Source organism: Schistocerca piceifrons, chromosome X, assembly GCF_021461385.2.
Source record: "Schistocerca piceifrons isolate TAMUIC-IGC-003096 chromosome X, iqSchPice1.1, whole genome shotgun sequence".
Lineage (NCBI taxonomy): Eukaryota > Metazoa > Arthropoda > Insecta > Orthoptera > Acrididae > Schistocerca > Schistocerca piceifrons.
This window is the reverse complement of record NC_060149.1, coordinates 786,785,252-786,806,148: the sequence shown is the minus strand read 5'-3', so window position 1 is coordinate 786,806,148 and position 20,897 is coordinate 786,785,252. Positions and strand designations below refer to the sequence as shown.

General features: G+C 41.5%; 1 protein-coding gene and 1 pseudogene across 7 annotated transcripts in view; both read right to left on the bottom strand.

Annotated features, from left to right (window-relative positions):
* LOC124721462 (ligand of Numb protein X 2-like) overlaps positions 1–20,897 on the bottom strand; it is a 579,832-nt gene that overhangs the window by 343,681 nt on the left and 215,254 nt on the right. The gene's annotated exons all lie outside the window — the stretch shown is intronic.
* On the bottom strand, positions 8,097–8,214 carry LOC124723628 (annotated as a pseudogene).

Here is a 20,897-nt window from a genome sequence, read left to right as displayed (position 1 = left end):
GTAGACCAATTTTACACGGTTTAAACTGTCAGTGCAATATGAATGCTGTATATTTTTCCGGTCTGTACAAAAATAGTTTTCCGCTGAAATTCTCGTAATTTGTCCGTCTGTAGAAAGAGACGGACAGTGCTCCTACACCAGCAGTAGCATTTTGGCGGGTAAATTCAGTAAGAACCAATCGGGATGCTCTATTCACTGGAAGTTCCATGACGTCAGTCACGAAACATCCTTTGTGGGGAAGCGTAAGAGTCTCTAAAGATTGGCTCAAACAATACAGGGACAGAACAAGGCATCTAAGGGAAGTTCCGTGACGTCAGAGACTCATGTCTTTCTTTTTTTTTTGTTCGAGTGTTCAGGGACAAGTCCAAGCAGACCAGCCTCCTCTGGTTGGGACAGGTGGGGTGCTGTCTCTCACCTGATATTGTGGCTCCTGACCAGCATTGTAAGATATCGAATACTCATCGAAAATTCTAGCCATTTTTCTCATCTGTAGGGCAGTGCTTCGAATACCATGAGAATCTTTTAAAAATCTGTTCTGCCGTGTGTCTTTTTTTTTCGGGATCTATGATGGGTTTTGAAATATGTCATGAACTTTTAGACACGTAATTGTTCTCATCTTCCTGTCTGTGCTTAGACACCAGTGTGGGTTTCCCATTGTAGAACTGTGCTTTGGAAGGCGAGGAAGATGAATAATAAGTACCTTGACATCCCTGTCCCCAGCAGCAAATATAAACTAAGCCCCCTCAGCGTTTCAAGAAAGTGATGAACACCAAAACAGTAGGTATGTGTGTAGTGCAATTTTTTTACATCACTTCAGTCCTCGTTTCTCCGTAATTTCTACACGTACACCAGTTTAGAGGTTTGTTTCAGTTATCATTTTCGACAGAGTCTTTTTCCTGCCAATTCCGGCACCGGGGGCCGAACTGCACAACAACTCTGGGTTCGGTGTGGGGCGGCGGAGGGGTGAAGTGGACTGCGGCAGTCGTCGTGGGGTTGCGGACCACTGCGGCTGCGGCGGGGACGGAGCCTCTCCATCGTTTCTAGGTTCCCGGTTAATATACAACAACAGCTATTAAAAGATGAAGAAATATCGCTGAAACATGTAAAACCCAAACAATACTAAGCAAGTGAGGGAGTTTATTAGTTCTTACATGCATAGAAAAATCGTATTACTCATGTTTACAGCAATTTTAGCTAGTTCATACCTGTACACAACTGACACATTCGTACTCCGTTTTCTTTGTGCATTTTCCACTAACCATTTTCTTACAAACAGTGCACTTTTAAGTAGTTTTATTACACTTGCAGAATTTAAAGTCTTGAGATGTCTGTGCTATTTCTTTTTCACTTTCATTTCCATTCTTTTCATAATCGTCAGTGGTCCTATAGAGTGAGCGACTCTTCACACACACAGAGCGTAGTCCCTTGGCAAGTTGCCAAACGAAAAGTTTTTTTTTTTATCTTCTTAGCAGTAACAGCCCTGAATACTGCATATGCATTTATTCCTCCTAGGTCAAGAGTACAGCAGTAGTAGTACACTAGCCACCTTCCTGAGGAAGCCTTGCCTGAATACTGCCTGGTCATTTTGTCTAATACGCCAACACCAAACTTTGCATTTATAGTAACATTAGTTTGAAGGGAGTTCATCACTAGTACATTTCTTACTTTCTTTCCTCGATGGAACGGCAAGTAAGTATCATAATGTTTTAAAAATTTTTGTCGAATCAGAGAGGCGTTCACAGACTTTAGAGCATGTCGTATTTGTCTTCTTCGTCTACTTACGGTTCTTTCAGTGTCTTGGGAGGTTTGAGGGAAGTGAAGTAATTATCTATAGTGACGTTGCTGTATCTGGATAGAAATGATTCCATAAGACGCATCACTACATAATCTGAAACTCTTTCATCTTGGGATCGTGCAGTACCCTTACCAAGATAACGTAAATACTTGTTGTCAACACCTACAGCTAACAATTACTTTTTTCCACCCTTGTCAGGCTTCGAAGCCAGTAATTGTGTTTTACTCGGGAAGAGTTGCACATGTATCACTGTGTATGATCTGGGTTTGCAACACACGGTGCAGTTTTTTATAAATTTGTTCCAGACAGCAGAAACCAATGCCAATTTATCAATCTGTAAATGCACAGGGCGTGTAGACTTCTCGTCGAACCTAAGGAATCTCATAATTTTACAGAATCTATTTCTATTCATAGTTCCCCCACACAAAATGGTATGCCTCAGGAATCTGAATATAAACTGTGGAGGTCTGTACTTCCTCAATCTCTCACACCACGAGCGTAAGACATGCTTTTGTTTCTTCTGTGGTAATTGACCAGCTGTCATTTCCTAGTATTACTCTGTACTATTCTACTGGATTGTCAGAAAAAATTTCCCCACCATCTGAATCATCCTCCAGAACTCTTTGACAAAATTATAGCATAATCTTAAAGGGGTCAATCTGATCAATCTGGACGTTAAACGTGAAACCTGCGAAAAATCATAATCAGCTGTGCGAAATGTGCTGTTTTTCTACGTAATCAAAGTACATTCCATATTCATAAAAGGAAATGTTGCTCGAATCATTCTGTAAAACATAACTACAACTTAAAAACAAAAGGGTCATTTTGACCCCTCTGAGCGTCCTAGTGTTAAATGCTACGTAACACAGGCCTGTCAAGGTGAAATTCAATGTGCACATTCGCTAATCCGTAGTCGCCTTATACAGTACATTAAGACTCAAGTTGTGCATTTTGTGCACTTTGTATGACTGTGTTTGCTTGTCTTTGGTACAATAGGGCAGGGATTTACGGGACCTCTCCTCCTGATGGCGGGACAGTTGTTTACGGCGCTGTTATCCGGTTGCAACGAATCATTTTTCATCGTTGAAGTCGTCTATACATGCTACAGAAAAAGTATAAGTAACAAAGTCATTGTTATTTATTATTTCAGTACGTCACTCAATCTGGCGTGTTTCACCCACCTCGCCCTGTACCTTCTTGCCAACGACTAAACTGAGCTATAAAAATCACATTGATCTGTAGTTTCTTGCGAGTATACAGGGTGGTCCACTGATCGTGACGGGCCAAATATCTCATGAAATAAACGTCAAACGAAAAAACTACAGAAAAAATCTTGTCTAGCTTGAAGGGGGAAACCAGGTAGCGCTATGGTTGGCCCGCTAGATGGCGCTGCCATAGGTCAAACGGATATCAACTGCGCTTTTTTTCAAATAGGAACCCCCAATTTTTAATACATATTCGTGTAGTACGTAAAGAAATATGAATGTTTTAGTTGGACCACTTTTCCGCTTTGTGATAGATGGCGCTGTAAGTGTCACAAACATATGCCTCACAATTTTAGACGAACAGTTGGTAAAAGATAGGTTTTTTAAATTAAAATACAGAACGTAGGTACGTTTGAACATTTTATTTCGGTTGTTCCAATGTGATACATGTACCTTTGTGAACTTATCATTTCTGAGAACGCATGCTATTACAGCAATAAATGCTCAAAATGATGTCCGTCAACCTGAATTCATTTGGCAATACGTTTAACGACATTCCTCTCAACAACGAGTAGTTCGCCTCCCGTACCGTTCGCACATGCATTGACAATGCGCTGACGAATGTTAGGCGTTGACGGTGGATCACGATAGCAAATATCCTTCAACTTTCCCCACAGAAACAAATCCGGGGACGTCAGATCCGGTGAACGTGCGGGCCATGGTATGGTGCTTTGACGACCAATCCACCTCTCATGAAATATTCTATTCAATACCGCTTCAACCACACGCGAGCTATGTGCCGGACATCCATCATGTTGGAAGTACATCGCCATTCTGTCATGCAGTGAAACATCTTGTAGTAACATCGGTAGAACATTACGTAGGAAATCAGCATACATTGCACTATTTAGATTGTCATCGACAAAATGGGTGCCAATTATCCTCCTTCCCATAATGCCGCACCATACATTAACCCGCCAACGTCGCTGATGCTCTACTTGTCGCAGCCATCGTGGATTTCCCGTTGCCCAATAGTGCATATTATGCCGGTTTATGTTACCGCCGTTGGTGAATGACGCTTCGTCGCTAAATAGAACGCGTGCTAACAATCTGTCATCGTACCGTAATTTCTACTGTGCCCAGTGACAGAACTGTACACGATGTTCAAAGTCGTCGCCATGCAATTCCTGGTGCATAGAAGTATGGTACGGGTGCAATCCATGTTGATGTAACGAAACACCGACGTTTTTGAGATTCCCGATTCTCGCGCAGTTTGTCTGCTACTGATGTGTGGATTAGCTGCGACAGGAGCTGAAACACCTACTTGGGCATCATCATTTGTTGCATGTCGTGGTTGACGTTTCACATGCGGCTGAACACTTCCTGTTTCAAAAAAATGGTTCAAATGGCTCTGAGCACTATGGGACTTAACTTCTGAGGTCATCAGTCCCCTAGAACTTAACCTAAGGACATCACACACATCCATGACCGAGGCAGGTTTCGAACCTGCAACCGTAGCGGTCGCGCGGTTCCAGACTGTAGCGACTAGAACCGCTCGGCCACCCAGGCCGGCTGTATAAGTACAAGTACATCTGAGTGAAACCGGGTAACTGTTGCATTCAAGTGGTCGCCACGACCGAAGATAATAGTTCATATTTCCCATTTTGGTGGAATGAACGGCAGAGCAGAACTGTCAGCATTTTACGTCGAAAATATGTCAACCGAAAGACTATAGAACGTTTCGGTGGCCACACGGAACGTAATGTAGTTTCCAGTACGTTACGAATGGAGTAAAATCGCAACCACAGTTCTCTTAATTTGGGGGTTGGTCTCGGTAGCCGTACGGAGTGAAGACAGAACTACACAGAAGAAAGGTGGATACATGAGTAAAGATCTGGACCGTATCGTGAAGTCTGCTGCGGGCATGCAACGCAGCATCTTCTGTTGAATGTAAGAAAGTGCATTGCAACTTATGGTGACAATTTTAGACATTCTAAGTATTAAAAATGTTACCTGACAAATAAAATAATAATAACCAACGACACACAAACACTAATCCCAAAATAAAACCATTTCTTAATGGTGATAAACGTGTTTGTTTGACTCGAAAACAATCCGAAACAGAGTGTATGTTTATAAGGGCTTTTTGTTTCAATTAACTTTTTTGTCACCGCCCGGGATACTGACAGTTCCTTCTGGGACATCTGTGCACATTATAATTTAGAGTTCCCCGTTACGTTCTTTCGGTATACGAAGGCTAATCACACAAACTACTCTACGGATTTTGACACAGTTTTCACTAAGATAGACCGATTCACAGTGAAGGTTTGTGCATATAATTTATTACCGCTACGCCAGACAAGTCATCGTGCCGTAGAGAAACTATATGAGATACTCTTGTTCACTTACATGCAACACTTTTAATATATTTTTTCGTAGAGTTCGCTGTCACTCTAATATTTGTACAAATGTTCAAAAGAAAAGTTTGTAGACTAATAAGAGTAAACAATTTGTAACTTCCCATTACGAATCCTGGTGGAAGCTACGACAGATAAGCAAGGTGGCACTGAAGAGGGAACGAAGCAGCTAATTGCCATAGATAAACATACTCTGTTGACGGCATCCATCCCCTAGTACGGTACGGGCTCAGTGCCGACGCGACTTTTCCAGGTGTAGGGAAGCAGCCTACTCACGCCGTATAAAATTCACATCAGTCTTTCCATTGTGTGCCAGCCAGTCCGCTGTAACCAGTTCTGACGTCATAAATGTTGCGCAATACTTTAAAAATCAAGTAAATAACCTGAAACGTTTCTATCATGTCAGGAGTAATACTAAATCAATATGTGTTAAATATCAGTTCAATAACTTTAACCATTTTGGAAATTTGGACGTTTTTTTTTAAATCATTGGCGCAACAGAAAAGAGCTAGAAACTTAAAAATTTATATTTAGATTCCTTTTTTATAATAATTTAGTAGAAACACAATTCTGGATCTCACAAATTAAAATTTTAGTTGAAATTCATGATTTTATGGTTTTTGTCTTAAAAATTAAGGAAGCAAGATAGATTAAGTAGGCGAATAAATAAAGCTAGGATGTTTAAATTTAAGTAGAAGGGAGATTCGCTATAATCATAAAGATGTGAGAAGTTTCAACTGAATAACTATAAAACTATAGCAATAGCATATCTCTGAAGGGCAAGACCAGAGCTCGTCTACTGCGTGTAGTGTAATTAAATTAATTCTCTCGGCCAAAATATTTGACTTAGCCACGTCAGACTTTTATTATGATTACTTACCTGTATGCTGATTGCACATTTAAATTGAGAGCTTCATCGGCCATCAGCAAAGGAAGCAATGATTTATTCGATAACTTAAAGTGGTGCATTACTAGCCCAGCGGCTAGTCGGGAGAGCTGATTTGATCAGGCGTTCCCTTAACCGTCCGCACCGCGGCTTTATATGTACGAACGCTGCGCGAGGAAAAAGGCCCCAGTTCTCTCCAGACGCTGATTAGTGCACCACCTGTGCCTGGAGTCGCGTCGCGTCGGTATCATTGCTATAAACAGCTTCAGATGCCGTAATAAGTTACTCGGGATACGCGTAACCATGAAATCGTTTTCGAGTGAAGTGTTAATTCTGGGATGACTTTAATTATCTATCTTCAGTTTGCGTATGTCGCATTTTCACTTGCCGCCGCGGGACAGACATTCTACCATTATTTAGCGTGGCGTTTGATGAACATTATCATCAAATTATGGCGAGCATTCACTTAAACATTTAATTTGAACAGTTATAGTTGCATCAGCGCATTAGACTCTGAACTGCTCTGGTAGTTGGATTGTGTGGATTCTTTTTTGTCTGTGACTTTCAGAATATAGTGAACATTTTAGAGAAAATGGTTTTTGATTATGAATCCCAGACGATCTCCTAATTCCTCAGAGCTATAAGCTGTAGCTATAAATGTATTTCTCACATGAAGTGGGCACTAGGAATTCTAATTACAGGCTTAACGTTTTGCTAACCACTTTCTGGTTGCCAATATTATAGTTAGAGAGCCAGTGTTGAGAACGGCAAACAACAGCATAAATACAAAATATTTATTCTACTAATTTCCACCCGCCGCCCCACACAGGGATAAAAAATTACGTCACACGTAACTAGGAACATTTTAATGGAAACTAAAAACGCAGAGACACTCGCATTTATAAGCAGGTCAGTTAGATTACTCTTATGGTGACCACATTTTTTAACAACGAACTGGTAATGTGTACGTAATGAAACTAAATTTATGCGTATCATTAGTTACACGAATAGTATTAAAGCCAAGTTCCAATGAGCGAATAATACGGCCTCAATCGGTTTCCTCCTCCCATTGCATCCCAAGTATTACAAGTCCAATCGGAAAAAAACTAGTTGGCGGGGGAGGGCGTCGGAATAAATAAATGGAAATCCGGTGGTGCAATATCGGCCGAGAATGGTGAGTGAGGCAATACCTCCCACCCCACCTCACTAATTTTTTCGAGGATGCGTCTTGCCTTTTCTGCTGACAACAGCTGGGCACTTTTAAATTGAACATTTATTTACTCCATCCAACCGTTCACAGTGAAGATCTGCATTCACAGCTGTCCAGGTTTCAGCACTTCAAAATGAACGTCCTCGCGAAAACTGCAGCAAACACACAAAAGCATATTTCTGGGGATTTAAATCTGGCTTAGCTGTACTTCGTGGCGATCCATTCGCATGATAGCCATTTCCTGTTGCGTTGTGGATTATTATAAAGGATCCATTTTATCGTCTCCAGTAATCAAGCGATCAAAAAACGCTTTTGTAGTGTGCCGCTGAAGCAATAAGTTGCGTGTGGTTGATCGGATAGCTTCCTTTGTTTTCACCAGCACTCTAAAAAAAAAGTACTCCGTCTTCAGGCCACGAGTGGCCTACCGGGACCATCCGACCGCCGTGGAGGGTGCGGATAGGAGGGGCGTGGGGTCAGCACACCGCTCTCCCGGTCGCTATGATGGTATTCTTGACCGAAGCCACTACTATTCGGTCGAGTAGCTCCTTAATTGGCATCACGAGGCTGAGTGCACCCCGAAAAATGGCAACAGCACATGGCGGCCAGGATGGTCACCCATCCAAGTGCCGACCACGCCCGACAGCGCTTAACTTCGGTGATCTCACGGGAACCAGTGTATCCACTACGGCAAGGCCGTTGCCTTGTTTTTACCAGTCTATTGAAAATGTTCTTGGATGCTTGACCAAGGTTGGTGTAGAGAATCTGACAGTTCCTCGACTGTCGTACACGGATTTGCTCCCATTCTCGCCCTTAACATGCCATTGCCTAAAGCTGTTCGTCTTCCTGATCGATACGAGTCGGAAAGATCAAAATTACCAGATTTGTATTTAGAAAACCAACTTCGGCATTTGTGAACGTCTAATGCACTTACATAAACGTCGCAATTTTTCTGGGGGGAACTATTGCGTTACTACTCTCGTTAAACTCAAGAAGCATACGATGTCGGATATGTACTGGTATTTGACTGAAGATGGGATAGTGGCCTTTGGGCGTCAGTGATGAGTGTAGGTTCTGTCTATTAGCTAGCGGCAGACGTACAAGTGTATAGTGTAGACATGATGAGCTGCCTATTCGAGGGTGCATTCTTCCACGACACACAGGTCCTACGGTGTTGGGGGGCCATCAGTTACAATTTGTGGTCGCATTTGGTATTTCTGCAGGATAAAAAAACCAGTGCTCGCTACATTGATGATGATGATGATGATGATTGGTTTGTGGGGCGCTCAACTGCGCGGTCATTAGCACCCGTACAAAGTCCAATTTTTACACAATCCAATCTAGCTACAGTCACGAATGATGATGATGCTGCTGATGAAATGATGAGGATAACACAAAGACCCAGTCCCCGAGCAGAGGAAAATCTCCAGCCCGCCCGGGAATCGAACCCGGGACCCCGTGATCCAGAGGTAGCAACACTAGCCACTAGACCACGAGCTACGGACGCTCGCAGCATTGCACACGCTGTTATACCCGTGCTACGGGCATTTCTTCCACAGGGCAACGCACGTCCACATACGGCGGCCGCGACACATCGTGCTCTTCGTGGTGTAAAACACGTGGTCGAACCAGCAAGATAGCCAGATCTTTCGCAAACTGAACTAGTACGGAACATGATGAAGGGGACACTATCGCGCTATGCAATTCGGCATCTTTATGATCATTTGCAGGTGAGAACACACGCCTGCGTTGCCACCAGATGGGAGTATACGGTGTACCGATGCATGGACACCCTTTACTGTGAAACGTATCTTTCAAGTGGTCTGAATTTGCTATCGTTCATAATGGTTCAAATGGCTCTAAGCACTATGGGACTTAACATCTGAGGTCATCAGTCCCCTAGACTTAAACCTAACTAACCTAAGGACATCACACACATCCACGCCAGAGGCAGAATTCGAACCTGCGACCGTAGCTGCCACGTGGTTCCAGACTGAAGCGCCTAGAACCGCTCGACCACAGCGGCAGGTTTTGCTATCGTATACCCACATAATGATGAACTACCTGCTAGATCACTTGTCAATAAAATGGCCTTGTCGTTGAAGGTGTTGCATTTTTTCCGCGGTAGTGTATATTATGACGTTATCTGTGATCACGAAATGTGTGGTTCACTTACTGACGGGTAATCGCTACTCTCACGCTGTCGTGTCTCTTGGATTCAGTCCAAAGCTCACTCCGCCAAGAACACCAATTCCATTACCTCCTTTGCTATTCTGGTAGGCAACTCAACTCATTATAGATAGTATTCATTTTTACAGTAACGTTTTACGACTCGTTCAAAGTCAAAGTTAACCGAGCGTTTTAGTGAAGCACTTCTACAGAATTCCGGGAAGGAAAGACGGTAGGTTACAGTATAACGTCAATTTCAAAAAGTTAAGTGTATTCCACCCGTAGAAGCAATCGTACAAACGTGCCGCCGATGCAAACTATTGGAAAACACAGAAATCGAAAAAAAGATAAAACCATAGAAATCGAAAAAAGAGAAAAACCACAGACGATAAGTAACGGCCTCCGTCACATAGGAGACAAGCTAGACAACGAAAGGACTGAAGAACTGACGCGTCTACCTATGCTATAAGCAGTAGTCAAAATTAAATACGAATGTACGTCAATTATCTGTCACGTAATTAACTGGTATATTTAAGAGGTAATGAAGGAGTAGATAAGATTACGCGAAACAATATTGGGAGAGAAAGATGCGTGCTAGAATGACCGTACACTTAATCATTAGAAAACGGATTTACTATTGTGACTATAGTACAAGAATCAGAAAGAAAAAGTCGATAACAAGGAACGTATGTACACGAAAATAACAAGCTTATAAACAAATCTTAATGATCCCCCAGGCTGTGGTTAAACCATGTCTCCGCAATATCCTTTCTTTCAGGAGTGCTAGTTCTGCATGGTTCGCAGGAAAGTTTCTGTAAAGTTTGGAAGGTAGGAGACGAGATACTGGCAGAAGTAAAGCTGTTAGTACCGGGTGTGAGTCGTGCTTCGGTAGCTCAGTTGGTAGAGCACTTGCCCGCGAAAGGCAAAGGTCCCGAGTTCGAGGTTCGGTCAGGCACACAGTTTTAATCTGCCAGGAAGTTTCAAATCTAGATGAGTTGCAACGAATCCTTCTACCTAGAAATAACATCACACATAAGCAACAACAACAAAAAAAAACTCTTAAAATCGAACAACCTCAGGCAAATAAACTTTCTTCAACACAACATATGTGCTGGTGTCAAATATCGATACGATATTTAGCAAAAACATGCGAAATAGTTCCTTCAAAAAATGCAGCACTGCGATGAATGAAAACTTGAAGATATAGAAATCTAAATGTGTTTCGTATCTTCTGTTAAAAACAGATACAAAAATTTAATTGTCCCGACAAAAGACGAAATTAAGTGTTATTATATGCAAAGAATTAACCCTATTAAAAAAATACTAATCAGAGAAAAGTCACAAGCTCTTAAGGCAAGTTCTAAGTTTGGAAACTCAATAACACGATAACCAAGCAGACGATACACTAACAGTTGTACGAGAGGTATCAGCTGAAGGACAAAACTTGAAATACGTCGAACAGAATATTAACAGCGTTAGTTGTAAAGGAATACGAAGACTTGCACAAAATACGCACCCAACCAGTCGCAGAATTGCTTAAAGTTCTTCCTTTACATTTCAGGGGCAATTACGTTTTGTGCCCTCGACACTTTATTGGAAGATCCATAGTTATCGTTTCGTTAATATTAAAAGCAATTTTGTTCTATAAGCTGCCAAATGACGTCATTTGTAACACCAAAATAACAAAGTCACGTAAATTCGGTGGAAAGCTGTTCTGCAGCTTCAAAATTATGCAAACCACGTTCTGGGGCAGTCCTGGCGGAATGGATAACGCAACCTATTTTTTATTTATTCGAGTATACAAAGAAAATGCTTGACATAAGTTAAACAAACCCGTCAACATTTCTTCCAATCCCTGTACAAAAATGTCGACAGAATAATTATATAAGCAGAGGGTCCCGATTTCGAATGTTACCGAAATAACTTTTAAACCAGAAATTTTCATTTTTCCTAAAATCTAAGGTAAAGTCCGTTGTCATACACGATGTTATAGTAACACCTTATCCGTTTTTGGTATTTCTTATTCATTTATGCTGATGTTAACGGCCGTCCAAAACTATAAAAAAATGGCAACACGACCTTTATAAAAACAAAGATTCGACGGAACCATGAAATGCTGGCATTACGGCAGATGATGTTCTTAATCTCGTAAGCATTCCCTAAACTTGATATTACGTCCTGCCGTCAGACGCTAGTCGAAAATGGAGAAAAGGCTTAAGTTGCCTCTCCCCTACGATATCTTTTGCATGGACTAACACAAAAATTACACAGCATAGCTTCTCTCGAGAGCAACCAGGGCGTTCACAAACGTACGACAAAAAAGTGGATACCTTTGCACTTTGTTGTCGACAGTTGCTTCTTTGGAAACTGATGTACTGCTACAAAGCAAACAGAAGTAATGCCCACAAACTAAAGGAAGAAAAAGGAAAAACATGTCCAGAGGTAGAGGGCAAGAGCTCTACAATTACGGCGGCGCCTCTCGCGCAGTTAATTATCTTCCGGCTGCCGCACTCACGCTTGTTTACTCCCGCCTACAATTGCGGACTCGAATGCACACACAAAAAACATTGTCGACAACCACGATAATAAGCCATCTGCTGCCTTTCAACGGCAATGGTACATTCCATAACACGCACCAGTGATGTTACGTTTTCATTAACCCTGACATCTTCCTAGGTAAGTTTGACAATGCAAAAGGAACATCTGGTTGTTTTCGAACGCAGATTTCCATCTCCAAAATATATCATGTTCTTTCATCGTACAAGGTTAAAATTTTTAATCCATATTTTGCTTGCCTGGAATATCACAGAACAGATATTATCTATCTACCAGCTGTCAGCGAACAAGATGATACAGAGGTTAAGATCCCTGCCCGGCTATCCAGACGTCGTTTCTCTAATTCGCTTACTGCGCATGCGGTATTGTTCCCCTGACTAACTTGCCCACCCTTCCATAATTGGAATATTAATACAGACGGCTCGATCGGTTCCGTCACATCTGTATCGCCATCTAAGAAAACGTGAAATAATAAAATAACACACGAATAAACAATCGCTTTAGTTCTACCATTATGGCTACTCTAAATAAACTTTCACAACCAAATGCTACCAATCCTGAATTTCATTGTTCCTAAGTGGTACATACATTTAACTTCAACCCCACATATTGTTTGACATCGTTCTGTGCAAAATAGCTTTTATTTTCAAGAACGACTCCATGCCAAAAGGGTAATGGCTCGACAAACACGAGTTCAGAGGATGCGACTGAGTTTATTCTTAAAGAAGCGGAATCAGCAAATAAGCAAAAACTGTTAATGGAACTGCCAGCGAACCTGTAAGTGACGAATGGGCTACTTGGCAAAATGCCGCCTATTGTCACAAAGAGGTGCGGCTAGCCTGGCATTTCTCATCAGACGCCGTGACGCTAACACCACTGCCAAAGTTCCTGGAAATGATATCGGCAGATCGTCCTTACCCCAAATAGAAAATTCACAACCATTACCAGAAACCGAAAGCTGAACCTCCTTGTGCCAAAAGCTGTGGCAGCACATCGCCGTACTTCTACCGACACTTGGCTGTTAGTAAACTCGCCCTCCAATTAATGTAGTTTTCTTTTATTTTCATCCGTGCCATCTGCCAGAACGAAGCACGCGACTTTTCTTTCTAGTTAAGGTAAGCTGCACTTACTTTCTTGCTAGGACTTTTCACCACCCTATACTAAACCATACAATCGTACTAATTCAAGTTCACTTTTTATTTTTACATCTTATGACTTCTTCTATACAAGCATCAGAGAAAAACTATGGAAGTCTATATCAATGCAAGGACAGTCTGATAATTTTAGCGAACAAGAGCAACATAAATGAATAAGGAACACAAATTCCAGGGTCTGTCATCATAAACTACAGTGTTTCAGGAAAAAAAGCAAAACTTATTTCGAAGACTGCATCTCGTCTCCAAATGTCATGAATTGGGAAAAAAAAATGGCGTTTCAGTAAGGAAGGGAAGAGGGAGTAAACACAAATCTTAAGCTGAAGTTTTCAAATAACCAAGAATAGAAAAAAAGTCATTGATTTTTACAAAGAAAACATACTCGAAGGGTGCAGAAGTAAAACGCACCAACTATGGTAGAATATGGTAACAAAACATAGGCTTTGTGGTTGCACCTTTCTACTAGTCTGGAAATGAAATGGGATTATATCCCTATGGATTAGTACAGTCTATGGACTTTAAGTCGGAATTTGAGAAACGACAAATCACGCAATGAAGATGTTTTTATTAGATTTTATTAGAAGAATGAAAAAACCGTGTAATTTTATGTTTTGGCTGTTATTCAATGTTATAAAGTACGGACGCCAGATCAAATTAAAATTAAATGACTGCATTGACAATCATAAGATCAAGATTTAACAGAAACGAGAATGATGTAAGAACAAAAATTCTTTCACGCTATCAACACACAGAAATTCATATTTTCCATGTAAAAAACAGTGCACAAGGCCATATACCGGAACATCCAAGCAACGATATACAAAATACAGTTCATTCAGTTCGTCTACTGACATCCAAATATAAAATAGCTTTGTCATCTTTTACTTTTTACAAAAACAATTCCATAGTATTTTACTTTCCGTAGGAAACGTCATTTGAATAAAACTGCAAGCAAAATATTACTTAGTTTCGGACTTTTCAACCGCAACTTCATATGTTACACAATTAAGAAAGTCAGATAAAAATTTTGTACTAAAAGCAGGGTCTGACAAACTTGGAGTTGCCAATATTAATGAAATTCTCCAACAGCCATGTAACTGAGATGTTATTTTATTTTGTTTTCAAGGCTGATATTATTTTGACGATTTCTCGAAACCTTACATGTCTAATATCGCATTGCAATGTAACATAGCTAGACACCATAAAGTGCAACCCAATCGACTGAGGCGTATGACACATTTTTGGCGCTGCTGCTGAGTTAATGCAGGAACAAGTGATGTTCCGATAGCGACATACGATAGGTGGTTAACCAGTACGTATATTAACGATCATCATCTGACACAAACGACAGCATTTGTAATTCCACACGCCTTGTTAGTCATTATAAGTCAATCTTCCGTTACTGATGGCTGCACTGAGGTAAATACACACTTCGTTCATAATTAGATTTGGACAGAAATATAATAATATAAAGAATTCGAATAAAAACTAAAACGCACAGCATACTGCTGCTACTGTTATTTACTTTTTCCATGAAGGTTTTCGAATATATTATGTCTTATCTCCAGGTTGCCTAAATCAAGGGGGGAAAATATACATTCAGGTGCAAACTTATTGTTCACTTTTGATTGACAGGTTCTTAACCTATTGTTCTAAGTGTAGTACGACCCCCGGGGGTTAATCCGCTCTTCCGAGAAACCGCCCCCCCCCCTCCTCCTCCCCACCACACCTGGAACTCTCGTCACTGATAGAAGCACACTTCTTATATCACATTAATTGATTAATTAATTAATTAATTTAATTAATTAACCCATACCCCTCTGGGATACCAAGCAGCCCCCCTACCCATCCCCTCCCCCACCTGGAAATTGGCGTGAAAAAGATTCAGTTGATTGTCTATTTAGTGTGGAATCGATTGCAGTGTATGGAATAGTTTAAACTATTTCTTTTAGGGATGGAAATGTGCGGAATATTGTTTACTTAAACGATTTATTGGGAGCATGGCTGTGTATGGAATATAGTTTATTTATTTATTTAGTTAAGAAATTTGGCGGGAAATGTATTGTTTAAACAGTTTGTGGTAGACAAGGCAATGTGTGGAATATTGTTTATTTAAACAACTTATGGGGATACACGGCAGTGTTCGGAATATAGGTTATTTACTTATTTGAAAAATTTGTCAGGAAATTGACTGCAATGAATGAATGTGTGTGAAATCTTATGGGACTTAACTGCTAAGCTCATCAGTCCCTAAGCTTACACACTACTTAACCTAAATTATCCTAAGGACAAACACACACACACCCATGCCCGAGGGAGGACTCGAACCTCCGCCGGGATCAGCCGCACAGTCTATGACTGCAGCGCCCTTAGACCGCTCGGCTAATCCCGCGCGGCTCAGATGTTAAGTCCCATAGTGCTCAGAGCCATTTAAACATCGTGCTTGAGATCGTGTTTTTAATATTTGGCCACTTATAAGACGATTAAGTCTCTCTTGCTACGGCCCTGGTGCCACTCACAAGAATAAAAAATGAGGCATGTCCATCCATCACAGATTTTGGCTCAATATTGTTTGGTACCAGGGTTTGGCATTCAGTTCTTGGCGAATATTATACTTAGTAAAGGATGTGTGATAGATTCGCTTGATCAGCAGGCTTGTAAGTTCTTTGTTGGAATGTAAAGTTATTGTAATCATTGATCGGACATGTGCGAAGAAAATGGCTATATTCGGTAGTAAGGGAGGTATGGTTTTGACGTGGGAGATTGCGATTTCAGTGCACCGATAGCCATAATGGGGATGAAGGATTTTACATGGAAAATTATATCCAGTCAGAGTTATTTCCGATACTTTGCTCACTGTCGAATGTCATCAGATTGGGGTTGCAATCGTAATATTTAATTCTAATTACAGTGATAAATATATGGCTGGTTTCGTAGAACGACATCGCAAGCATGGTGTGCAGTGTATTTGGCGGAGGTAGCCTGTGGCCGGAATGGATGGGCATTTCTGTCTTAAGGCTCTCGCAAGCAGCGGTACAAAGAAAAGTTCCAGCTGGACAGTTAGTTGGTTCTTCCCCGCAGCTCCAGGGATAAGTCATGGTGATGACACCGCCTGGATAGCTGAAACCTGGACTAATACCCACTCCGCACTGGGCTGTCTCTGCAATCGTATGTGTTGCATGTATTTACCATGGAAAATTGAATTATTCAATGTCAATCACTGACAAGAGTGGAGGTGGACATATTAATAACAGCTTAATTCCTACCAGTCCAATCATCTCTGGATGTCTTCTGTGGCTAGGGTGGTGCACTCTGTAATATACATGAGTCTATGACAGCAGCAGTGTACTGTGGTCTCTCACCGTTGGAACTGGCAGTGTACGAGGTTACAGGCTTGCTGCATGTGGACATCTGGGAGGTGAGTGGACTGTATGTTGTATGTACGAATCTTCTCAGTGATCTCAGGCATCTAGCCGTAACAACCACTAGGATCATGGTTTAGTGTTTCTCAATGCATTGTAGTGCACTCTGTCTTGTAGTGGCATTTGTTGCTGTTACTATCCTATCACGTGGTAAACCGTTCTTCCTCCTCCTCTTTCGGAATATAGTGTAGAGGACCAATTTACGGATTCTATAGTGCTTTAAAAACCCAATTGCAACGTCAAATTCTCGAATGATAGCAGTCTCCGAATCGTACCCGTGATTACTACTACTACTACTACTACTACTACTACTATTGCAATCCTAGCATGCACCAACCGGATGCAAGGAAAAACTGACCCTCAGAAAGGGTATCAATTTAATTAATTAGCCAATTAATCTGACAGAGTGAGGAAATATTTCCAAGACATCCACAGCTGGAAGTTTATCAGGTAAATGCTGCTCTGTTTGTGGTTCATCCGACCGTGATCGACGGCGCATGCAGGCCTGGCAGTGGCACTTGAGAGAGAGAGAGAGAGAGAGAGAGAGAGAGAGAGAGAGAGAGAGATAGCGCATGTGTTTCGATAGGAATTTATCAGGTATGAAATATCAAAGGGATGCCGTTACTTGAAGCTTTTGTTCGGGAAATTTGCGCGGTCCGGCGACTGCTGCAGTGGCGTGAGCTAGCGCTGTTTGCGGGCTGGCGGACGGCAGATGGCCCGTGTTCGGGATCGAAAGATTCTTAATAGTGTAATTACGGGATACAGCCTCGTCAGCCTCAAAAAGGTTTAAGTAAACAGTACTGCATACATTGCAGTCAATTTCCCGACAAATTCTTTAAATAAATAAATACAACTATATTCCTAGCCCTGTCTTGTATCCCCATAAACTGTTTAAATAAACAATATTCCACACACTGCCTTCTCTACCACAAATTACTTAAACAATATTCCATATACTATAATCGATTTCCCACCAAATCTTTAAATAAATAAACTATATTCCACACACAGCTTGTACCCAATAAATTGTTTAAATAAACAATATTCCGTACACTGCAATCGATTCCCCCCCCTCCAAAATAGCCAATCAACTGAGTCTTTTTCACACTAATTTCCAAGTGGGGGAGGGGGAGAGGAGGGGAGGACTTGGGGGCTTCCCTCAGGGGAGGTCGTACTTAATTGATCGATTTAAGTAATTAGTCGATTAATTTGATATCAAAAGAGCGCTTGTATTGGCAAGGGGAGTTCTAACAGCGGGAGGGGGAGGGGCAGAGGTGGGGGTGGGTTCTCAGGACGGACGGATTATCCTCAGGGCGTCATAATCCACTTAGGAGAAGAATAGGTTAAGGACCTGTCAATCAATAGAGAACAACAGTTTTCACCCGAATGTATGCTTGTCCCTGATGTAGGCAACCCGTACTAACAAATTGTGCTCATGCCAACATTACCCTACTATTCGTCTCAAGCTGTGAAATCATGACTCTTAGATTATCAATGCTTCATTGGAAAAGAATGGTTGATGTTATTGCATAAAAATATGGAAATATTACATTCTACACGTGCATCCATTGTCGGCAATATCTGCTAGATGTCACGTCTACAACGCATTGTTCATTATGCATGCCATGTGATAACTCATCTGTATGTATTTCGCTCTCTGCTATCATTGATAAGGGAAGAAGTTTTGTAACAGAGAGGATAATTTTTTCGATCCAAGTAGAGGTGTATACATGAAACGCTAATGTGAAGGATTCGTATATCTCTGAGATGAAAGTATATCCTGATTATACTAATAGCACCATTGTGAATAACTGTCACAGGAATTGCGGAGTTCATAGCGTCACTACTATCTGAATAAAACAGTGCATGAACGTCAGCCGACTTGCTCCACTGAAATATCTCACCGACCAAATAATCTGGTAGGTCATGATGTAGGGGAGGTAGGAAAATCACTCATTTCTACAGCAGTTAAGGAACACTGGCGCTTTCTAGCAGCGAATGATGTCTGTACCCATGCTAAAGTCGGTGCATAGAGATCACAACATACTCGAAAGTATTAGAATTGGACTGCTGCTGATTAGCGACTGGTAGGCGTATATTTTGCTAAGTATCAAATATTAGAAAGAAACCGTGCGGAATTAACGCCGGAAGGTGATGCATCGTTTCCTTGGCTATCTCCAGAGTCATTAACCCATACAGAAAGCACGCTCAGCCAATTTGGCCACCAATCCATTTTCAGCAGCCACCGTGATGCCTCCTGAGAGTCACTTATCTTATGAGAACTCGCTTCCTACTAATGAACCTTCCCAACCGATTAAGATGTGTGTGTGACCGCACACTATCGCCGTTTACAGACAACGTACTCAGGGAATGAGATATATGGACGTATCTGCCAACACTTCAATGTACTTGTCTGGTTTTCCTGATGGTATCGCGGCTAGAGTAATCACAGTCAAGCATCCTCCAAAGCGTTGAGAGGTTTGGTGCAGATTACATGGATACAAGTACTACACTTGCGTATTGTGCTGGTAACTGTGTAAGGTGTCAGGCAAATCCAACACCTTCCATGAAAACCCTGACATGATAAGCAAATCCAGTAGTATGTCACATAGCTCCGAATAAATCGTGACATTAAATTAACCAAAGTAATACGAGTAACGAGTGAGCAAATGGAATACCATGGACTAACACAAGAATGCCTAAATGCATGTCATACCTTCCCACCGTGAGACAGACGCAGTTCCGAGGGGAGAAACGAGAACAGAAGCTGAGAGCAGAACCGTGTTAAGCTGGAAGGCCCTACGATAAGGGACGGACGGACACCCAGGTCGCCAGCTAACCGCTAGGTCCACACCACCCGCAAGTTTTAGCATGAGACTTTTTCGCGTCTCTGTTACGTCAAGACCACCCCCCAAGCCCATGTTAAAAGCTAGAGCCCTCCAGAAGAACAGTATAGATCTTACAATAACGCTAAAAGGACCACACCAGCTGCAAGTTTTAGCGTGAGACTTTTTCGCATCTCTGTTACGTTGCAAACTTTAAAAACATTGCCCCACCACGAAAAGTATAACGTTTCTCATTGGATAGACAGAATTTTTGTAGGCGGAGCTTAAGGTTAACATTGAGACCCTGATTGGTCAGATGAAAACACAGCCAGATAGTTTTTTTTTTAAACCAACTTCGGTAAATTGTAGTAAAGAGAAGTTAGAGGGGAGTTGCTTCCGAGAGGGCGAGCTGGACGGAGCTGCGCCGGCCGCCGCCCCCTGACGAACACCGACAAGGTAATGAACGCACGCGATGCCGCATTTTTGAGCGCATAAAGCTTCCCTCAGAACTGCAGAAGTCTCATCTGTTACATCCCCTTTACGTAATACTAGTGTCGATCGTCAATTAAAGCTCATGGTGTTCACATTTGCCACTTGAAGTAAAAATCTGAAACGCAATGATTTTTCTGTTATATAGTTATTGAGAAGCCACATCAGCCACTGTAATTTACGACAAGTTAGATAAGTGATTAAAGATAATTGAGGGTCACTGTAGACCATTTTGATAGTTTTCTCTCTTGTGAAAATTTAAACCTAGATTACAAATGTGATATGGCATAGGTCATCCTTCGATCCATTGTAGAACTTGGAAACCCATTCAGGGAATATTCGTTCACATTTTTGTTGAACGCAGTTGGTTTTTACCATCCTGTATTAAAACATTTCCTTTTATCAATAGTGCAATTTATAAACGATGTTTTGTGAGTAGAATAAAATTTCCAATGGTAAACTTAACTGCTTTTTCGACGTTATTTTACCAGCTAACTAAAAATAGGAAAGCCTTGAACCCCTTCCACTAAATTTAGTTAGTATTAAGATTCTTTTACAGGGAGTGCAGTGGAGCTGACGCTGAAATCATTAAGTCTTTGGTTATATCATCGCTAGTCTCACTGAACTCTTCTGAATTCTACATGTCATGTGTGGTCTGACATCTCCTTACCAGCAACAGGTCCCAGGTTCAAACTAGTCAATTCCCTAAAAAAACACGCTCAGAGCGTCGTTGCGCGAAAGTGGTAGGGAGACACGATATAGAACAGACAGA